The following is a 6734-nucleotide window of genomic DNA, read 5'->3' on the forward strand; positions in this document are numbered from 1 at the left end:
AGTCCTGTATAGTAGCTTATCTGGATTGGTGAGAGAAGTCTGGTGACAATGAAGGGTCCTTGCCAGCAAGGGAGGAGCTTCTGGTGATGGTAGAATCATCACAAGTACTGCATCACCAACAGAGAAAGGATGATCCATGTCTTGGTTAATTTTTTGGCTTTTCATCCATGCCTCCTCCTGTGTAGATGGCAGTGCTCATTGCAGCTCCTCCAGATACTGGGAAGTGTTTACAGGAATGTAAGGCAATGGCATTTTTAAAGTGGTGGATATCCTGTTGTATCACTTGCCGCTGCATGGAGGGTCAGTGGTATCGTAGGTAAAACTCAAAAGTCCAGTCACCAGAGGAATTGCAGCCGAGACTTGCCCTTATGGCATTGTTGATGGTGCGACAAACCCGTTTACAAACAGTATTTCTTTGTGCATAATATGGCTGGTATGTATTAGTTTGCACTTTAGTAATTCCAGTAGATGACTCCACAGACTACTTGTAAGCTCCTCTGGATTACCAAATGCCAAGATGACATGTTGTAGCAATAGATGGGAAACAGCACATGGCCACTGCATTCCCATAGCTTCCCTTGCCGTTTCTTGGCCAGTCAAGGGAGCCAAGCCTCTACTACAATGGCATCACGGAGTTTATCTTCCTCACTGGTGTTGGTTACCAGGCTTCCTAAATACCTGGGCTGAGGCTGATGAGTGGACAGTTGCGAGAGACTGCCCATGTGTCCTTGTGTATAGCTTCCCTGGTCTGCTTGATGGTGAAGTCATACTCTTCTAGCTCACTGGACCACCCTTGAAGGAGTGCACTTTCTGTTGACAAATTTTAGCCACTTGAGGCTGTGATGGTCCGTGATCACCTCAAAGTGGTTACTCAACAGATAAGGGCAGAAATAATTAATAACCTAGGCCACCCCCAAACATGCCTTCTTTGTGGTACTGTAGTTTTTTTCAAAGGGGTTGAAAGTCCAGCTGGCATAGGCTTTAATTCTTTCCTTCCCATCTTGTCTCTGGGCAAGGACAGCACCCAGCCCTAGATTGGAAGTGTTCATATATAAGGTGAAGGGGAAGAAGAAATCTGAGTAAGCTGCTATAGGAGGTTGTATAAGATAAGTCTTGAGTTCTTGAAAAGCCCCATCACACTCCATGGACCAATTCCAAAATGACCCCCCTTGTCTAAGAGGCTGTGAAGTGGGGAAGCAATGTCGGTGAAGCCCTTAATAAACCATCTATATTACAAGGACAACCCCAGGAAGTTGCATAATTCATGGATGTTGGTAGGTGCTGGTATCACTGATATGGCCTGAAGTTTCTCATGATCTGGCTGAATACCATTACTGTTAACTATGTGGCCCAGGAAGGGTACTCCTCCACAGGCAAGGCAGCACTCAGAGGGCTTGAGTTTGAGCCCTGCCTTTGTATGTGTTTGAGCACCTCATGAAGACGTTGTAAATGCGTTGTCCAGGTTAGGGCATAAATGATGATGTTGTCCAGGTAAGTGAGACAAGTTTTCCATGTTAGGCCAGTCAGAACAGCATCCATCAGACAGGGAAATGATGCAAGGCCATTGCATATGCCAAACGGTAGGACTTCAAATTCCTAGAGCTGACCAATGCCTGTGCAGAAGGCTGTTTTCTTATTGTCCTTTCCCTGAATGGGAATTTGCCAGTACCCACTCTGTAAATGTAACGTTGAGAACCACCAGGAACCATGAAGAGCTTCCAGTGTGTCGTCGATACATGGAAGGGGCTGAGCATCTTTCACAGTGACAGCATTGAGGTGACAATAATCCACACAAAATCTTAAAGAGCCATCTTTCTTCTTGGCTAACACTACTGGGGACGACCAAGGACTTGTTGATGGCCGAATAATGCCATGCTGTGCCATGGATTCTACCTGGTTATGTTCCTCTTCTCCATGTTGATAGTTGTTTGTGGAACTGTTGTTTAATGGGTGGCCCCTTCATGTATATGTGGTGCTCTGTGAGTCTGGTTAATCCATTGTCACTGTTCCCCTGGGGAAGTATATCCATAATCTATAAGCAGATTCCTCAAGTTGCATGTTTGTGATGGTGTTAGGTTGTTAGGTACTTCTGGCAGGGTAACTATAACCGGGTGCTTTCTGGTGGGTCTGTGAGCTCTCCTGGGTCAATAGTGCCGATTTCCCATTGTTTTTGGAGATGTATTCATTCAGAGGAATAGTTGGCCACGACAGTGACTGCTGACTCACCACTTGACACTGTTGTCACTGCTCTAAGGCCTGGGGGAAGTAGTTTGAATGTGAGAGAGAACATGCTAAGGCTTGATTCACACTATCGCTCTGGTCCTGCTCCGCTCACAGTCCAGTCCAATATTGTTACATGCATTTCAATGGAAGCATTCACACTGGTGCTCACGCTCTGCTCTCACTCCACTCCTGATGCATTCAAAAGATATTTTGATTGGAGTGAGAGCACCAGTGTGAACACAGTCCTGCTCCACTCATGTTCTGGTGCCTTTCCATTGAAAGCATGGATAATGAAAAGAAGAAAACACAATGGGATCATGCAAAAGCTAGGTAAATGATTATAAGAACATTTTTCCTTTTTCAGATTTTCCTCAGTTTTCTATAGAATTTTCTCAAATGTTCAAATGTTCATTCTGAAGTAGCTGTGAAATTTATTCTCATCATCAATAAGACAAGAAAACAAAGTATGGAATTCTCCTTCATTATTCTCCTCTTGCAACATAGGATGAACCCACCATCTCTTTCTTTCTTTCTTTCTTTTTTCACTTTGCTTTCTTTCTTCTTCTTCGTCAAGTGCAATTGTTATTATTGCCAAATTGGCTCAAGAAAAGTCACACATGACTTCTACTTCACTACGATGAGTGATGTCTCAACAATGTTGTGATAGTTGCCATGTCTCCCTCAACCACTAGTCTTGCTCTGTCGGCTCCTTGCACCAGTGATGTATGCTGAAGGCTTCCTAGTTTTGTGTTTATTCTGGCTGTAGAAGATGAGGGAGAGAGCTGTGGCTGGCACCTGTGGCCACCAGCAATTGCCTCCTGTTCCTCTAATGGGCACTGTGATATTGCTGACATCTGGTTTGATAGTGGTCATCCCATGCCCTATGGATGTTCTGTCTCAGAGTTTAAACACTGGTTTATCGTGTGCCAGTTCTTGTCCTGAAACACTTCTGCTGCATGTGGCCAACGTTACCACAATTCCAGCACTGCAAGTTGTTCTTGTTGTGGTAAGAGTTCCTTGGTTTGCGTCGCTGTCCCTTGTTGCTGAAGTGCGGCAATTGTGGCTTCCAACTGCACCAGGCAAGTAGGCTCAGTCTCTGCAGCTACCATGACCAGAGGTGGCAGAGTCTTCATCATTTGATGATGACATTCTGCTTCTTCCCAGGCTTCCTCCATCATTGTTGTCCGTGTTCTCATTACTTCCCTTCATAGCTCGAGGAGGAGCACTTTCAAGAATACTTCCATATCTTCCCTCTCAATAATGGCTGCACCTGCACTGCTGAATGCTTGAGCTGCCAGTTGTCATGCCTTTCTTGCCAAGGTGCAAAGACTGAAATCTTGAGTGAGGGCAGTGAAATCCTGTCTGCCTGCTTGCACTTCATCAGGATGTCCAAGCTCTTTCTTGAGAGCTGCTTTCCACTCCTCCCACATCTCGGCTGTGATGGTGGAGGTTACATCATTCGCAGCATAGTCAAACGTCACCTTATACCACTTTCACTTTGCATGCTGGTCTTCAGCAATTTCTTGAAGTTCACAATGCAGCTCAAAATGCTCCAGTCTATGGTATCATTGTCTGAGTTGAATGGCCTCTCCATGATGATATTACCTGGCCTGTTGGAGGACCACCGCCTGCCACAAGTGTTAAGAGGCTAGATGGTTCTTCACCTGAGGGCCAAGGAAACAGTGGAATCCTTTCTTCCTTTTTATTTATTATATACAATTTCATCTATATTAGATGGGTATTAGGTGGCAGACGCCAAGGAGAATCCCTGCCTCAGGAATGGCGGGGAACAATTGGCCAGGTGTAAGGCTGGACTGGGAGATTTTTTCAGGCCAGGAGTCATTCACGTAACCAGACCACCCTGGCATTGCTCACACACTCCCATTCACACCCACACCTACATGCATGGGCAAGCATGCACATATGCATGTATGCCGGCATGCACACACACGCAAGCACGCCCATGCAAGCACACACACGTCACACACCTATCCCTACACACGTTGTGTGTGGTTGATAGGGACTGTTGGGACGAGTGTTAGTAAAAAAAAAAAAAAAAAAAAAGATCATCATGGCCATCTCACATACTACTGGCCTCAGTGACCTCTGATTGAACTGGCTTGCCTCTCTGACTTAGAAAAAAAAGTCAGAGCACACCGGCAGCCTGTAAAAACAAAGAGAGAGAGAGAGAGCAGCAAGCTTTGGGAATACTCACAGCTCTCCCTATGGTCAGTCCAGGCCTGGCTGGGTGTAAGGGCTTGCCAGGCATTGGTGGTGCTGGGTTCTGGCGATGGTAGTCAGGTGTGGATGGATTGTCTGCTCAGGTAATGGTGGGGAGCAATCAGCCAGGTGTGGGTGGCTTGCGTGTTCCAGTCAGTACTGGGCTGCATGTCGGCGTGATGGAGTAGCAGTGTAGCTCTCATCCCAGAATTGATGGCAGAAGGCTGCCAAATGATGAGGTGTGGTGCTCGGCTGAGTCCTATGTCTTGGTGAACCTTCTCTCTGCTACTAGCAATGGCGTGAGGGGTGAAATGGGGGTAGGTACCTGGCACAGCACCCAGAGACAAGGCGTGAGAGGCTATGGTGGACAAATGGACTCGGCTAACGACTCAGGAACTGAAAGGAGGCAGGAAAGAATCTGGGGGCTATTTAGTGCCACGCCAGAGAAAAGATAGAAAGGAGTCTTGCATCTCGCCAGAGGATAGAGAGATGCAGGCTCTTGGGACTAGGGGGAGTTGCACCAGAGAGAAATATCTTGGGACTAGTATTTTGTGTCTTGACAGAGAGAAGAAAGAAGTCTGGGGACTAGGGAGTGTCTCGCCAGAAAAAAGAAGGGGTGGCCAGTGCTTGAGCTGGCTGCTCTCGCTCCCTATGTACCCCTTGGGCCTCCGAGGGTGACACGCATGCGCCGGCTACGTTTGGTTTTCTGCTGTGGCACTCTCCTCTGCTCCACAAGTAAAAGGTCGTTATGTTAATTTCTGTTAGCTTCACACATTTTCTCCACAACCCATATATCTTATGTCTTAAGAAATATTGTACTATATTAACATTTCACATACCCAGCAATACCAACTGAGGACTCTGTGTATGGTTCTCTTAACACTAGCATCAGATTTAAGCACTAAGCCAACCATACTACAAAATTAATGTGCAGTTAGCAAGGATCGAGGGTCGCCACACCTTTCCTCTGCCACATTTTCAGAACATATGGTAGCATAGTCATTGTCAGTTACCAAGTAACAAAGAAACAACATATTCACTTTCAGTGTATACTTTTGATATGTTCCTGCAATCTTAAGTCCTCTGGTCTCAAGAAAGTTTACCATTTATTAGTTTGATAAAGAAGGTGTCATCTGATAAGGTCGAGGACTTGAATCATAATGAAGATCCAAACCCAATCAGTTTAAAAAGTTACTTGATATATTGTTCGAACTGTAGCAATATTGGTTACTTTATTGCACAACACTGCACCAATTCAGAGGTTAATGGTCTCTCAAGTTTTCTTAAGTACTTCCACTTCAAGGAGAGAAAGGAACTTTTCATATATACATGTATATACCTTTCTTAAGGCATCATGCTCCTACCTGTAATATTGAAGGATTAGTGGCAGCTTCTCAGTTACTTTCAACTATTAATGATTTGAAAACATAACCTGAAGTAAGTGTAATTTTTAAATATACTAATGCCTACTGAACATACTGAATGCCTAGCTGTAATAGACATGATCTGAAATATATTGTACTATGGTTGAAAAGAAATAGACTCTCAATAATAATGGTTACAAACAAAATCATTACATATATACTTAAGTGTGGGTGGATTCATTCTGTCTCTCTTCTAGTATTGTTCCCGACCTCAAAACTGGGAGTGGCACTAGGAAATAATTTTCCTTAAGACTGACAGTATTTTCAAATGTCAAAGAAATTTCTAGGTTTGAAAAAATTAATAAATAAATCTCCATGTTCCTTCATGCCAGTCTCAATTTTGTCAAGGAATGATACTAGGATGGGAGCCAGTTGGGGGTTTGTGAAATCACAGATATACCTGCATATCACACGAACTACCAGAGGTGCATCTATCACACACTCCTTGTTTCAGCCGTCATGCTATAATCTTTGCCTTTATTTGGTGGTGGACAGTAGTCATAACCAGGTAACCCTGCAAACACGGGTACTCCTAAATGGCACAAACAAAACATTTAGTGGTCAGCAGTAAGTATTCATATATTGCAAGCTCTACAAGTACCAATGATCCCATTGATTTAATGGCATGTGTAGAGGGCTGGATAGTTACTTTGTGTACCATGCCTCCCTCCTGTTATTAAAGGTGATGGTTATCCAGGATGAATCTACACACTTTCAGGTGTGTATATTGTACTTGAGTTTTTATGTAGATTTATTATTTCATCCAGCTTACTGCAACACTAATTCTGTAAATGACATGAACCTTTCATCTTTTTTTACAATGGCAAACTTTTACAAATGGTGTTTATCTTATTCTTTGTCCTTAAT

The 6734-nt window shown here is 44.2% G+C and overlaps 1 long non-coding RNA gene across 1 annotated transcript in view; it reads left to right on the forward strand.

Annotated features, from left to right (window-relative positions):
* Positions 1–6734, forward strand: part of LOC123514288 — a 38017-nt gene that overhangs the window by 14933 nt on the left and 16350 nt on the right. The window lies entirely within an intron of this gene.

This window comes from Portunus trituberculatus, chromosome 37 (assembly GCF_017591435.1).
Source record: "Portunus trituberculatus isolate SZX2019 chromosome 37, ASM1759143v1, whole genome shotgun sequence".
In the NCBI taxonomy this organism is placed as follows: Eukaryota; Metazoa; Arthropoda; class Malacostraca; order Decapoda; family Portunidae; genus Portunus; species Portunus trituberculatus.